Genomic DNA, 15,035 nt, shown 5'->3' with positions numbered 1-15,035 from the left:
TCTTTTTTTGGTAGTAACAACATTCACATTGGGTAGATCTTCTATGCAAAATTTATGGAGAACATGAACAAGCATCATAACCAATGACAAGGCATGGGCAAGCCACAGTATGCATTGCTGGAAGGAGTCTCCACTTGGGGAAGATCACAGGTCTGATGAAGTACTAAATCATTGTTATTATACTCTAATGACATGAATATACTCCAATACTTCAAATATCTGTGATTTCATCAATGTGTGCACAGTTCGGATTGAAACTCACCTATGACTTAATAGATGGACAAAGAGTGTCGGGATTTAAAAATCCATCACCATGAGGCCAGCTTGGTGACATACTGCAAATGTAGTTAGGTTTATCCTCATAAAAGAAACACACATACAGTTGATCCTTCACCAGAACAAAATTTGAAGTCTCACCATCTTAGGAAAATCAGCCAGATCTTACATTGTGCTTACAAAGGTCATATCCCATAATGTGGCAGGGGGAGGGGGACTTTAGTAGGAGATTAAAAATGTAGAAGTAGAAAATGTAGAAAAATCAGAGTACAGAAAAAATTCTATTAAATGAGGACTCCAATTTGACTTTTCTCCAAGAGACAACAGTAAGAACATTGTGTGGGTAGAAGTTTGAGAGGGGGTACATTTAAGCTGGAGGTCAGAAAGAATTTCCCAATAATTAAAACCATCCTATAGTGGAAGGTGATGCCTTGAGACATTGTGGGTTTCATTTCATTGGAGATCTTCAAGCAAAGGCTGGATGGTCACTTGTTGGACATAGTGTAAAGAAAATTCTTTTTCAGATACTGATTGGACTGAATAACCTATGAGCTCCTTTCCAACTGTGATTCGGCTGATGCAGGTTGCATCCTATCCACACATTATTAGCCAGTTTGAACCTCTCTGATTTTAGCTAGGCTGCTCCATAGACTACAAACACAGAGTTCATAGCTAGGTAGGACTATACTCAAAGCCTGTCAACCTTAATAAGACCTGATGATCCTTGTGAAACCAGAAATGAGTGTTAAAATGGACACTAGAATAGGGGTATGAGGCTGTTCTGCTTAGTGTGCTATACAGTAACTTGATCTTCATTAGGATATAAAGAATACCTCAATCTCCTACCAGACATACATATCTTAGGAGATGATCTTCTTCCATTTTTTTCTGCAGAAATATTTTATACATTATAGATTTTCAAATAAAGTCCTTATAGCCACTAGTTGAGACTACTGCAGAAGATACTCTTGTTCAGGTATAAGTACTAAGTGGTCTCTAAATTCTGTTCCAACTTTGATATTCTATAATCTATTTCAATTAATCAAAGTTTTACTATATTTGGTGAGTTACAAAGGGAATCTCATCTAGTCTTTTTTTAAGTCTTAATAATAATGATTGACATTTATAAAACACACTGAGGTTTGCCCAGTACTTTATAGACTTTCTCATTTGATCTTCACAACATCCCTGTGAATTTGGTGCTAATTTTATCCTCATTTTACAGAGGAAGAAACTGAGACTCAGAAAACTTAATTCAGTTATTTGTCTAGGACCACAGATCTAGTAAATGTTTGAGGCAGGATTCAAGCTTAAGTCTTCCACACTCTGTGCCCAGTGCTCTATTCACTTCATAAGGCCGCCTTTGATCTATGACCTAACAACATTAGGTTATGTACTATCTTTCAGGAACAGGAATAGGCTATGGATAAAAGAAGGAATCATCATGACCAAGTAATGAAAGGCTGGTCTTTATAAAATAAATATGAAGAGAAATCCTCTCTGACTGATGAAATAATATAAAAGATCCAAAAAAAGCAGAGATTTAAGTTATTTGCAACATTAAAAATATTACACCTTTAATCTGATCTTACCTGCTTGGTATTTGATTTTTGTAGGGGTTTCTTTGTTGTTTTGTAGGTTTTTTTAATCAAAATGCCAACTTGCTACTTCCCTGTATTTAGTTCTAAGCATAATTCAAACAATTAAAAATTTTCCTTAGAAAAGAAATGACTGGCTATAAAAACAGAACAAAACTCCCTTTTATCCCTCTTGGGATACGGCTCAGTCATGAGATGGAGTGGAAGAATTCCAAATGTTGCTCTCACTTTGGGATGACTGACTGACCCTGGAAAATTTGATTTGAGGAAATTTTTTAATGGATAATTATAAACACTGTGGCAAAAGGTAAACCAAAACAAGACTCAATAGCATGGAAAACACCCCATATCTTACTGTTGGTTAAGTGGACCAAGTTTTGGTCAACAAGATTACGCATCTGACCCTCCATTATTAACAGTGTTTCTTCGAACACACAAAGTACCCAGGGACTATAGTGATAAGCACTGGTCAAATGAAAGGTAGATATATTGTCCCAGGCAAAAACCAAAAACCCCTGAAAGCGTCATTAAAATTAAAAGGTGAATGAACTTTAACCACTCATAAACCTCCACCTGTTATTTTCTGAGCAGCCACAGTATATCATAAATACAGAATGCATGGATTGTCATCTAGTTAGCCTGAACAACAGTTTTGGCCTGTTTTCAAGAAATGCAAAAACTAGAAGGGGAGATTTATAACTCTATCTAAAAGAACAGAGGAACAGTGAACCTGTTTGGCCCTTTAAGAACAAAAAAATGAGACCTTTAGTGGTTTAGTGAATTACGGAGAATTCTGTGGGCGCTCATATGGTAAATGACAAGTGTCTTGAGATGGGGCACATTCTGTTAACTCTGACAAAATTTCTTGCAGTTTTAGGGTGAAGCAAATCTGTAAGAAAAGATTTATATCTGAAAATCCCTCCATCCTAGACTGCTGCAAAAACATATGAATGTACTTTAGAGAAAAGCAAGGAGCCAAACTGGCAAAAATTCTAGTATAGGAAAATGATTTAAAGCTTGGTCAAAAAGAGAAGTCAGTCAAAAATATGACAAGGTCAGGTAAGGGGAATAATTTAGGCGTTGGGAACACTACACATCTTTGCATTTACTTGCCTAAAATCATATGGATAACCAAAGAAGGACCAAAATTAGTGCTCTAAGATATGCCTTTCTTACTCCCGACATGAGCTAAATGCCACTCTAATAGCCTGAACACATTAATACAATTCCTTCAGAGTAAGTTTCCTACCCAGAAGTGACTAACACAGTACACTCTGTATATAATAGATGCTTAATATCTGATAAATAAGCTAAATAAATATGTGATATCTCAAAGAGCTAAAGAAATGAATGCCCAGCGGAATTGGATTTGGGTTTGGAAAGGACTGTCTTGGATTCATATCTGAATCCATGTAACTCAAAGCATTCACAAATTTATATTCATAAGTTGGTGTCTAGCATGAGCATCTGTATTTGTACTTCAGTAAAAATAGGCACAGGAATTACATGTCTTGCCAAGAATGAGGGTAAACTCAGCTGACTTTGTATCCAAAATGAATATTTACTAAGCCCCCTGAATATAATAAGGAATGAACACTTCCCACTTTCCACATTTTTTATGCTGCCACACACACAAAACCCTTTTTTGCTCAGATTATCATTTTTATCAAAACCCTTCACCTCCCACAAAGTGATAGGGCCTAAGATTTATTTAATTAATGTTTGTGAGGGGCGCTTCAATCCTTGTCTGAAAGATGCCTTTGAAGAGCAAAGGACTGTTGATACTAAGATCGAGATCCCTTCTCCTTATCAAGGCCGTTTCCACAAGGAAAATCATCAGAGCTGATGGATGGGCCCACTTTTATTCAGCAGAACTACAGGTGGCAAAACACAGCTACGGGGCTTAGGCAAGAATGTGTCCCTGGCTAACATCAATTGTGTCAACACATTCATTGTCCTTTTGTGAACACGGGACTTGCTCTATAGTACATATCCTTAATATCATTTATTAAAGATAATGCTTAATCCATTCAAACAGCTTTGGAAAAGCCCAAGGTACCATACATTATAACCTCTAACAACTCAATGACATATAAAGACAACAGATGGGGGGCAGCTAGGTGGTGCAGTGAGTAGAGCACTGGCCCTGGAGTCAGGAGGACCTGAGTTCAAATGCGGCCTCAGACACTTGACACACTTACTAGCTGTGTGACCTTGGGCAAGTCATTTAACCCCAATTGCCCTGCCTTCCCCCTCCAAAAAAAAAAAAAAAGACAACAGATGGGAAAACTGAGACTTTGAAGGTAAAATGAGAACAGCAGTAGGTTGCCCAAGGTGAGTCACCAAGCTCATGGTGGTGTCTAAACTTAGGGCTCATAATTCTCTACAGTAACCAAATCATAATTGTCATTATGGGATACTAATACTTATCAGCACCAGCTATGTTGGAATAAATAGCATTCACCTAGTTACCTTTCCTGACCACTAATAACTTACATTCTAAGCCAGAAATTTGTACTCCATACATTGTTTTGAACATAATAGGTCTCTCTCAGAGTTTATCTATCTTTTCAAGATTTCTCAGGTTAGTTTTGATGCCTGTCCTAACTATGTCAATCTTTATTCATCAACCCACTGCTCTGATCCTATAGCCTAAGCAAGTCTCATTTATCACTATATATAGACAGTCCTTGATATTCAAACTCTAGTTACAGTTGGCACATGCATACGACTGTACCCCATTGCTCTGATACCACTGTGAGAGACAAATAAAATCAGAAGTATCTGTAAGTAAGCTACTAATAGCCAGATTTTTTTTAAGTGTTCCAAATGACTAATACTTAGAGAAATGCAAATTAAAGCAAGTCTTAGGTTCCATTTCATGCTTATTGGATGAACAAAGTTGACTCTCCCCCAAAATGAAAATGACAAATGTTGGAGAAACTTCAGGAAAACAGGTTCATTAATGCACTGTGGGTGAAGCTATGAATTGGTCCTGCCATTCTGGAAAGCAATTTGGAATTATGTCCCAAAAGTTACTAAACTATATGTCTTCATTGATCCAAAAATACCCATCCTAGGTTTATGCCCTCAAAGAGACCAAAGAAAATAGAAAAGATCAATATGTTAAAAATATTTATAGCAGCTCTTTTGGTTGGGAAAAACAACAGGAAACTTGCAAGGTACTCATCAACTAAGAAATGGCTGAGCAAATTATGGTCTATGAAAGTAATGGAATCCTGTTGCGCCATAAGAAATGGTGAAAGGGAAAGTTTCAGAGAAACCTGGGAAGACTTGTATGAGCAATACAGAGTGAGGTAAAAAAAGAACTAGGAGGACAATTTCTACAACAGTAACAACATTGTAAAGACAAACTTTGAAAGACTTAAGAATTCTGTTCATTGCAGTGACCAGCCACAATCCCAATGATAAGTCAAGCTACTCTACTTCCTGACAAAGTTGTTACAGACTCAAGCCCAGAATGAGACACAAGACGTTTTGAACATGAGCAGTGGATGACTGTTTCGCTTAACTGTATGTGTTAGTTACAAAGATTTTCTTTCCTTTTTTTTCTTGGTGGGGGGCAGGAAGAGATGGGAGCAAGAGAAAATAAGTTTTTTGATGGTTGAAAAACAAAAAAAAAATTTTAAATATCTTTACAAAAGCAGGAGTTATGACAAAAAAAAGAAACTGTAGGTTTATTAAAGATGAATTTGGGGCAAAGATTCTAATCCTTTTGCACCTCTATCTACAGGTTCAAAAATATCTTCCCAACTTACCTGAAAGCTTTCATTTCATTTCTTACATGTCTGCAGATCTAACAGAGAATCATATGAGCTTAAAAAACATTGCCTTTTAAAAATAAAAATACCCTTGGAAGTCTTATGGAGCTGCTGCTCTAAGCACTGTCTGAATTATTTCAATCCAATTGCTTTCCTTCTAACATGTGAGTGAGGTCCTGGGCACTGAGAGAAATAGAGTTTTGATAAGCTAAGAGAAGGGAGGGGGGAGTCATTTTGGAGCATGAAGCATTTTGAGAGTATGGAAAACCTAATTAAGGGCAGATAGGTGATGCAGTGGATAAAGTGCTGGGCCTGAAGTCAAGAAGACCTGAGTTCAAACATAGCCTAAGACACTTATTAGCTGTGTGACCCTAGACAAATCACTTCACCCTGTTTGCCTCAGTTTCCTCATCTGTAAAATGAGCTGCAGAAGGAAACAGCAAACCACTCCAGTATCTTTTGCCAAGAAACCCCAAACGGGGTCATGAAGAGTTGAACAAGACTGAAAACATCTGAACAACAACAAAGACCTTCTTAAGTCCAGTGCTGTAATAAGGGACTTCAGGCAATATGAGGCCCCTGAGAGGATGCCCGGGGAAAAGTGCTGAAAAAGCAAGAAGTACAGTATGAGCCACCTATTTAGAAAATATTGTCTAGAGTCAGCCCAAGAAAGAGAAAAGAAATTCTCTACTTCCTTTTCTTCCTCCTTTCCCATACACTGTATGGAGTCCTGCCCCCAGGAGTCAGACTAAGATCAACTCTGTAATTCAGGTACATGACAGCACCTAGCAAAGTACCCAGCACATAGCAGGTGCTCAATGAATGGGTATTGGATTAGATTATGATTTAAATGGACATTTACGAGCTAGCTTAGAAATATGACATATAATATTGTAGGATGGTTGGTTTTTGTTTTTTGGGGGGGAGGAGGACTGATGAAGATGGAAATGGGTACTGAATTTCAAGTGACCAACTTACAAATGAACTTCTAAAGTGCCTACTGTTCATAAGTTGGGGGCTTCCTTACCAAGAGATAGTGTAGAGTAATGAAAGTGCGCTCTTTTTGGAATAAGACTTAGACTTGAATGTTGGCTCCAGCATTTAGTATGTGACCTTAGCCTCCCTTCAGTTTTCAAAATCTTGCTTTCCTCATCTATAAAATGGAGACTGCAATTCACCAACCACCTTACAGAGCTGTTATGAGGAACCTTAAAGCACTACGGAAATATGAACTATCATTACTGACCTGTAACATTTCACATTAGTTTCATTAATGTTAGTCTCAATTGCCTCACTGGGCTACTGTAAGCTTCTGGAACACAACCACCATGTTGCAAACTCTGCATTCTCCAGGGGGCCTAGCATAGCTCCAAGTATATAATAGATTCTAGATAAATTCTTGCTGACTGACTGATTGATTTCTTGATCAAGGTAGTCTTGAGAGAATATTTCCTATGGAGAAATGTCACCTCTGGGATTCCTCTTTGGCCATGCTTCAGCAGAATCCCTCTCCAATCCTACCACCACCATCACTCTTACTAAATTTTGTTCATTTCAGTCATGTTCGATTCTTCATGAACCCATTTGGGCTTTTCTTGGCAAAGATACTGGGGTCGTTTGCCATTTCCTTCTCCCGATCATTTTACAAATGAGGAGACTGAGGCAAACAGGATTAAATGACTTGCCCAGGGTCACACGGCTAATAAGTGTCTGAAGCCAGATTTGAACCCAGGAAGACTCATTTGCATGATGAGACTTCCTGACTCCAGGCCTGGTACTCTATCCACTGGGTCACCTAGATGCCCCTTATTAAATAAATCAGTGCATAACAAAGACCTGACTTTATACTAACCTATAATGAAGTGGCAAGATGAAGGCCACTGTATTTAGGATAGTGTTTCTAACTACCACTGCTGCTTATTGATTTTCATTATATTTTCATTCATGCTTTTTTTTTATTGCAATCATGACCTGATGTCATTTTGCATATATCTAGATCAAGGGTAGGGAACCTGTGGCCTCAAGGCCACATGTGGTCCTCTAGGTCCTCAAGTGCAGCTGTTTGACTGAATCCAAACTTCATAGAACAAATCACTTTGGATTCAGTCAAGAGGCTGCACTTGAGGACCTAGAAGCCCACATGTAGCCCACCCCTGACCTAGATCCTTGTGGGCTGATATTATTTTATTCTCTGGCTTTGTATCCCTAGAACCCAGCATAGTGCCTGGCACATAGTAGGTACTTATGTTGATGTCAATGGATTAATATCTTTAAAATAGTTAAGTTCCAAGTTACACTAGTGTTGAACCTTCATTTAATGGGACCCTGGGGAAAATTAACTCAAATCTGCTTCAGTCTTTCAGAGGGAAACACAGTGGTAGAAAAATCATAACTTGATCTTCCATTGAGAGCACATAATCTGGATAAGTACTGAGATAACTGACAAGTGTTACTGTACTATGTATTTCTTTGAAGTCAATGAGGCCGAAAATCTCACTCTAAAAAGTTCTTTTAAGCAGAGAGAGTAACTTTGTTCTAATTTGAATTTCTGACATGGCATATTTTTAAACAATTCTGTAAATATTAGTCTGCAAGTCCTGACATAGCTTTGAGTACCCCAGAGAAGAAATACAAATGTGTGCTTGTATATAAACATGGGTCACGCTAAACTAAACTTCAGGAACCTAAAAGAAAGGAGATTCCTGAGGGCTAAACTGAATCTCCATTCAACATTTCTTTAAGATGAGGCTTTTTCAATCACCCAATGGCTTGTACTCACAACATAAGCCAAAACTTCTACTTCTATGTACACACTGAAACCCTGTATATATTCATTTGAACAGCCTTCTGTAGCTGAAAAAAAAAAACAAAAACAAAAATTTAGGATTAGTGACTAGATTCCTAAGACCCTGGGTCTTAGGAATTTTGAGTCACATAGATTTTTTTTCCCTTCCCAGTGTGTTTTAATACCATACGAAAAAGAGATGGTCACTAGTTCTAAATATGCAGGTTGAAAACCTGATTTGATGGGATACAATCATCAGTAAAACCTCCCTACTTCAGAAGAATTAGGGGAAGACCTAGCTAAACTTATGAAGAGTTTAGATAAATTATTATTTTAGAAAGAATGTCATTTTGCCACTTTTAGTTGCATTTAGTCACTGGAATTAGCTGAGTATAGAGCAGAATTTCTCAAATGTTTTGGTTTCAGGACATCTTTACATACTCTTAAAAATTGAGGACTCTGCAAAGAGCTTTTGTTTATGTAAAATATATTGAACAATGTTTGCCATATTGGAACTTAAAATATCTTAGTCTTATTATGAAAATAGTTTCAACCTCTCATTTTATTTTTCAGTCATGTCTGACTCTTCATGACCCCATTTGGGGTTTTCTTGGCAAAGATACTAGAGTACTTTGCCATTTCCTTCTCCAGCTCATTTTACACAAGAGGAAACAGGGTTAAATGACTTGCCCAAGGTCACACAGCCAGTAAGTATCTGAGGCCAGATTTGACTCCAGGCCCAGCTCTCTATCCACTGGGCCTTCTAGCTTTAAAAAAAAAAAAAAAGTCTCAGGGACCCCTGGGGCAAGCCAGACCACACTTTGAGAACCTCAGATATAAAGGAAAGTCTAGGCATGGAATCAGAGGACCTGAGTTTAAGTCCCTGCTTTGTATTTAGGTGAATGTCATACTTCTGACCTTGAGCAAGTCACACCTACCTTAAAACTCATTTTCCTATATAGATACTTTATATCCATAAAATGAGGGGAAACGTGGGTATAGGTGATGTTTACTTATAGTCACTTCCCTGCTTCAAATCCTTTAATCTATAAGTAAAGTAACAAATTGTTGCCTAGTAGACTCTTAGAAGAACTGCTTTGATGAACCAATCAACATTTTATTAAGCCTCATTTACTATGTATCAAGCACTGTGCTAAGCCCTGGGATACAAACAGACAAAAGAAAGACAGTCCCTGCCCTGGAGAAGTTTATAATCTAATGAAGGAAGACAACACACAAAAGGAAGCTGAAAATCGTGTTGGGGGAGGAGGCATGATGGAGAAGTCAGTCAGAGAAGTCCCAGAACAGTGCAGCCAGATTAGAAGCGGTACCCAAAGAGGCTGAGTTGCCCAAGATCACACAGTAGTAAGCAACAGAATTGGGGTTTGAACACACGTGCTCTTAATTCTGAGCCACGTTCTTTCCACTGTTCCATGCTAATATGATCACCTTAGTGGCACAACTTTTCATGTTACCAAACACCCATACTTCTGAAAATCTATCAGTTCAATAAGTATTTCATTCTTTTTAGATGCATATTTACAATCTTTGACCTTTTATTTTCAGACCTTATTAATAGTTTGAAGATACAAAGGTGAAACTACTGTTTCATTGGAGCCCTAATAGCAATCTTTGTAAATACAAATTCTGTTATGAGCTTCCTGTATGCTTTAGAACTCTTGGGATTATGGGTTGTTGGAGAAATATATAGTATAATGATGAGTTCATTCTAAGAACTGTTCTTATAAGCTGCATTGTAGCATTACCATGTGCTCCTAAAGCACCTACGTAACAAGATCAAGAGAGGCATTTGCCAACATCTTCTAAAAACATACTTAGGTTATTAGAGATAGAATAGACTGTATAAATTTAAAATATTAGCCCAAAATCTGTCTCCAAATCTTTGTAAAATACATTCACTTACTTTCATAGGGATTAGAGATTGGTATAAGAATCCAAAGTTTATCCAAATTCAACCAAATTCCCACGGTAAACATAAATCCATCTTTTAAAGGACTGTTAAACAACAGTAGGTGCTGGGCTTTAGTCAATCCTGCCTAGTCATATCCTTACCACCTAGATCAAATCGGGCAATGTAGATGCCTGATTTGTTTAGATCTAAAACTCAAAGTAACTGCTTTCAAAAGCTTGAGAAACATGAGGATCGGTGAATAGCCTGAATTTTTTTTTCATAGCAAATCTGAATTTAGCCCTTTATTTCAATTAGTGCTCCAAGGAAGGTAATTGAAAAACAAGAGATAAGGAGAGAAATATACCCATGTCTAACTGCTTTAATAAAATAATTCACAGAATATAGAATTTCTTCTAGTGAAAGTTGTTATTCTGTAGAATTTTTACAGTACTTGGTATTTTAAAAATCTACAGATGAACATTTTCTTTAATCTTAGGCAAAGATCAGCAAGTAAAAGACAAGCAAGTATGCCCATCACTGCTAACCCATCCTTGAAACTGAAAACAGACTGCTTCCTTTGGAGAGCCCATGTCTTTGGAACTCCATACCTGTCCTGGTCCTATGGTATTCCATTTAAATCATCCAGAGAGCACAAGCCATGCACAGTGCCTTTTTTAGCTGGATTGCTCAGAGGCAATGAGATCATGTTTATTTGGCATGGGGGGGGGAGTGTTTCTCATATTATAATTACTATTGACTTCTATTTAAATATTTTAATAATCTTGTGGATCTACCTGATGGTATTTTTAAGCAAGGGGCATATTTTGGCAAGTTACTCAAGTAAATAATTAAACAAAACTACAAATTCCTGCAAAGAAGAGCATTATAATTTTGGATGAAAATATATTCCTAGGGGGGTGGGGTTGGGGGTAGGGAGGAGTCTCCTCAAATCAAAGACAGAAAAATGTGAATTTTTAAGAGTTTCCTTAAAATGCCTACATATAATATCACCACCATCTTCATATTTCAAATAAATCCCAACTTAGTTCTTAGTGATTGTTATAACTTTCTGATTGCTGTTTGGTAATCGTGGGAAACTAATCAGTTATCTTATTCCATTTCCTATTTACCAGATGTTCCCACCCTAAACCAGAATTCATCCATAGGCATATACTAGACACAAATAGTATCTTATATAATAAAAGCTTTTGAGTACATTGCTCATTGACATGAGAAGATTAACTTTAAATTTCTAACTTCCAGGAAAAGGTGTTTAGTATCTTAGATTTCTCTCACATTGAGACCAAGCACACAGAAAATAAGTCACACATATTAGTGTACACATAAGGCAAGAAATAGAATATACATTCTGTGGTTAACAAGACAGGAGTGATTGTTAATTCTTGAAGCAGTCCCCTTCAAGGAATGACATCAAGGTTGGTGGGCCTAAAATGATCCCTGCAGCTGGTCTCCATTCTGGTTTTTCTGGCTAGCAAAAGTGTGTCACACTCTGACCGTCTCTGCTGAGCCTGACTCCAAAATGCTTGTGAGTAAAGGTATTGAAATTTACAAGGATCGTGCCCTTAGCACTGTGCTCCCAGGGTGAAGCATTCTTATAAATTTCAAGGAGCTGCCAGCTCACAATAACCCAGCTAGTCAGGCAGGCAGTAGAACAAGGCGGCACACAGATACACACGTGCACATGCTTGTCACCTGCACCAAGCATATGCAAATAAACCCAACACTTTTACGGGCTACCAGCTTGTTCTTATTTAGGACCATGAAACTATTTAAATAGTGATGATATTCAGGATGAATTGAATTTTGGACCTGTCAATCAGATCTACATCCATCTAGGCTTCCAGGAAAGACACAAACGTCTTTTAAATGAAGGGGCTGCTCTGTTTAACTGAGAAGCTATGTAAATACATTCTTTTAAAGTGGTGTTTTGCCTTGGTGACTCTCTAAGCCAATCCAAACACTAGAGTAGCAGGCTTTGGAAATAACTGTAAATAAGATCTTAAAAGATTGAGAGGAGCAGCAAATAATGAACTGTGACAAAGTATCCTAGGAAAATGAAGCATATAAATGACAGAAGTAGTCGAAGAAAAGGGGAGTTTAAATCTCATAACCATTCCAAATGTCCTGAAAACATTTTAATATAGTAAATAAATCATTTTAGGGAAAATGTGTGTTCAAACAAAGCATAGAAGTTTCCTCTAAATTCTATAATTAAAATGAAGCTAAAACCAATACCTGAAAACCACCATCAATACAGGTGATAACTGAAAATTAACAACATATATTAGGAGGAAGAACACTTCCTCCCATCTTCATTCATATATATATATATATGTATACACACACACATATACACAGACAAATATACACACAGAGACACATATATACCCTCAGGGATGTAATTATGGGGACATAACCAGTCTGGACCGGCTTTTAAGACATTTGTTTCAAATTATTGTATATGAAATCAATTATTAGGAGGATAAAGGTCCAGAATTTCGGGGGTCTAAATCAGCTCTAGCCACATCTAATCTCCTTCTCTGTTCAGTTCAAGACGACGTCCCTGCATTTGCCTTCCTACCACAATTTTCTTTACATGCAAGGCCTTGCACCTTTTTAAGCTAAGTATTTAAGACAGACTCATAGTAGGGAATATACTTTAAACAAAAACCAAACCAAAGAAAAACCAAACAACAAAAACAACCCAGCTCCTTAGAACTGAAGCTTGCCTTTCCATGCAGCGAAATCTCTTCTGCTCTGCAGCAAACCTTCTGCAGACTTTAGCTGAAAAAGATGTCCCAGCGGGGCAATGGGGTTTGAAATTCCGCAGTTGTCCCCCGCCTCCCCGCCTCCATTCCCTCTTCACACAATCACAACATTCCCATGAAAAGGCAGCCTGCAAGCTGCCTCTAAAAACACTAGGACACGTTAGGTGAGAGTTTGCCTTCTCCTACTCTTAACTTACTGACCCTTGTGCAGAGAAATGCCTGACCTAATTGAGAAATATTGAGGCGCATGACCGAGATTAGGCATTTTGCATTTAAATATCCCCTTCTTCGGACATTGCTCAAAACATCCGGAGCTTCTTTCTTCTTCTAATAAACTGACGTTTTCCCCTAAGAATAAACTTAAAGGTGGAAATCCTTTGACGTTTTCGGACTTCCCTTGTTTCTGAGTTGGGGTTTTCTTTATAATGCTGAAGACTTGTAGGGTAACCCTGGGGCAGGTTTTTAATAGTCGCTGTTTTCCTGCAAGCGAATTGTCCTGGTGTTTGCATGTACTACATCTAGACTGGCTCGTAGTGGAGACTTTTGCTTGACAGTTAATTTTTATTTAAAGTGATTCTCGCCTCCACCCCGCTTTGGTCATTTTAGAAATGAGTCGGTGCTGGGTACTTAAGGTGAACACCAACTCCAGATTGCACCTTCCTGTCTTACCCAATTGATATTAGTTCGGGGGATTGTGTGTGTTTGTGTTTTTAGAAAAGGTGGAGCAGTCTTCTGGTTTTCAACAGGTCAGACGCGTGGGCAACCAGGCAGACCAGGTATTTACAATGGGAACACATGAGATCCTTCCCGATCCTCCGAGGCAGGCGCCGCCAGGATCAGCCTAGTCCCCACTAGAGCCGCCGCCGCCGCAGCCTAAGGCATCAAAGATCAGACGTGTCTAGTTCGCGGATCACCGAGCACTGACACTCCCTGGGTAGCGGGCGCATTTCACTTGGCCGCCTGGAGCCTCGTGGCAGTATTTCCCCGACACTGTTCCTAGGGATGGGGAAGAGGAGGGAGAGGCTACTCGGGGAGTGGGGGTGGGGTGGGGAGTGGATAATCTGGCTGGATCTAGGTGGGAGGGAAGGGAAAGGAGCACAGCTCAGGTAGCCTAGGTTAGCCTAAGAGCAGCCGCACCCACTTGAGAAAGTGGAGGAGAGCGCAGAAGGAGTGAAGGCTCGAGGCCGCCCAAAGTTTCTGAGCATCTCTATCCCCACGCAATTAGATGGACACCTCAAAGCTTAGTTACTGAACAGAACTACAGGCCATACAAGAGTAAAGGCTGGGTACTTGACTTCTGAACACGTACCCAACTCGAGTGCCCTAGTCCCTGCCGCTCTAGGGTCCTTTGTGCTTCCTCTCTCTCCCCCGGCCCCTTCCCCCCCCTCCATTTTCCTCCTGAGCCTCCTCCATCCCCCCACCCTCCCCACCCCCCACCCGCCCAGACTCTGTCCTCTGGGCAGGTTACATTTCAAAAGTCAGGATGAAAAGGGTCAGATTTCTGTTCACACGGTTAGAGCAGGCTCCACCAAGAGCTTGACACAAAAGAGAGGAGGGCGGTGTGGTAAGGTTTTTTCTTTTTGTTTTTTTGTTGGGTTTTTTTTTTTTTGGAGGGGGGCTTGGTTTTGATTTGTTTTTGTTTGTTTTTAAAGACCGCTTCACCCTAAGGCGGTCGATCCTCTCTCTACTGGACTAGAATCAGCCCACGGGCTTCTTCCCTGCTGGGACAAGCCCTCCTCTTTCCCAGTTCGTATTTCCTCCACACCCCTTCCCCAGCCGAGGCTTTTTCAGATTGTTTGGCCTCGGAGTCTTCTTCCCTCTCCGGTTTTCCCTGGTTCCTCTTCCCTTCTACCTTCTAGTTTAGGTTGGGGTTGTGGATGGGGACTAAGTGGG

General features: G+C 39.1%; 1 pseudogene; it reads right to left on the bottom strand.

Annotated features, from left to right (window-relative positions):
- The window catches only part of LOC118857659, a 72,225-nt pseudogene that overhangs the window by 56,881 nt on the left and 309 nt on the right, over positions 1–15,035 (bottom strand).

Source organism: Trichosurus vulpecula, chromosome 7 (assembly GCF_011100635.1).
Source record: "Trichosurus vulpecula isolate mTriVul1 chromosome 7, mTriVul1.pri, whole genome shotgun sequence".
NCBI classification, from domain to species: Eukaryota; Metazoa; Chordata; class Mammalia; order Diprotodontia; family Phalangeridae; genus Trichosurus; species Trichosurus vulpecula.
The sequence above is the reverse complement of the archived record's forward strand: the minus strand, read 5'-3'. Positions and strand labels throughout refer to the sequence as shown.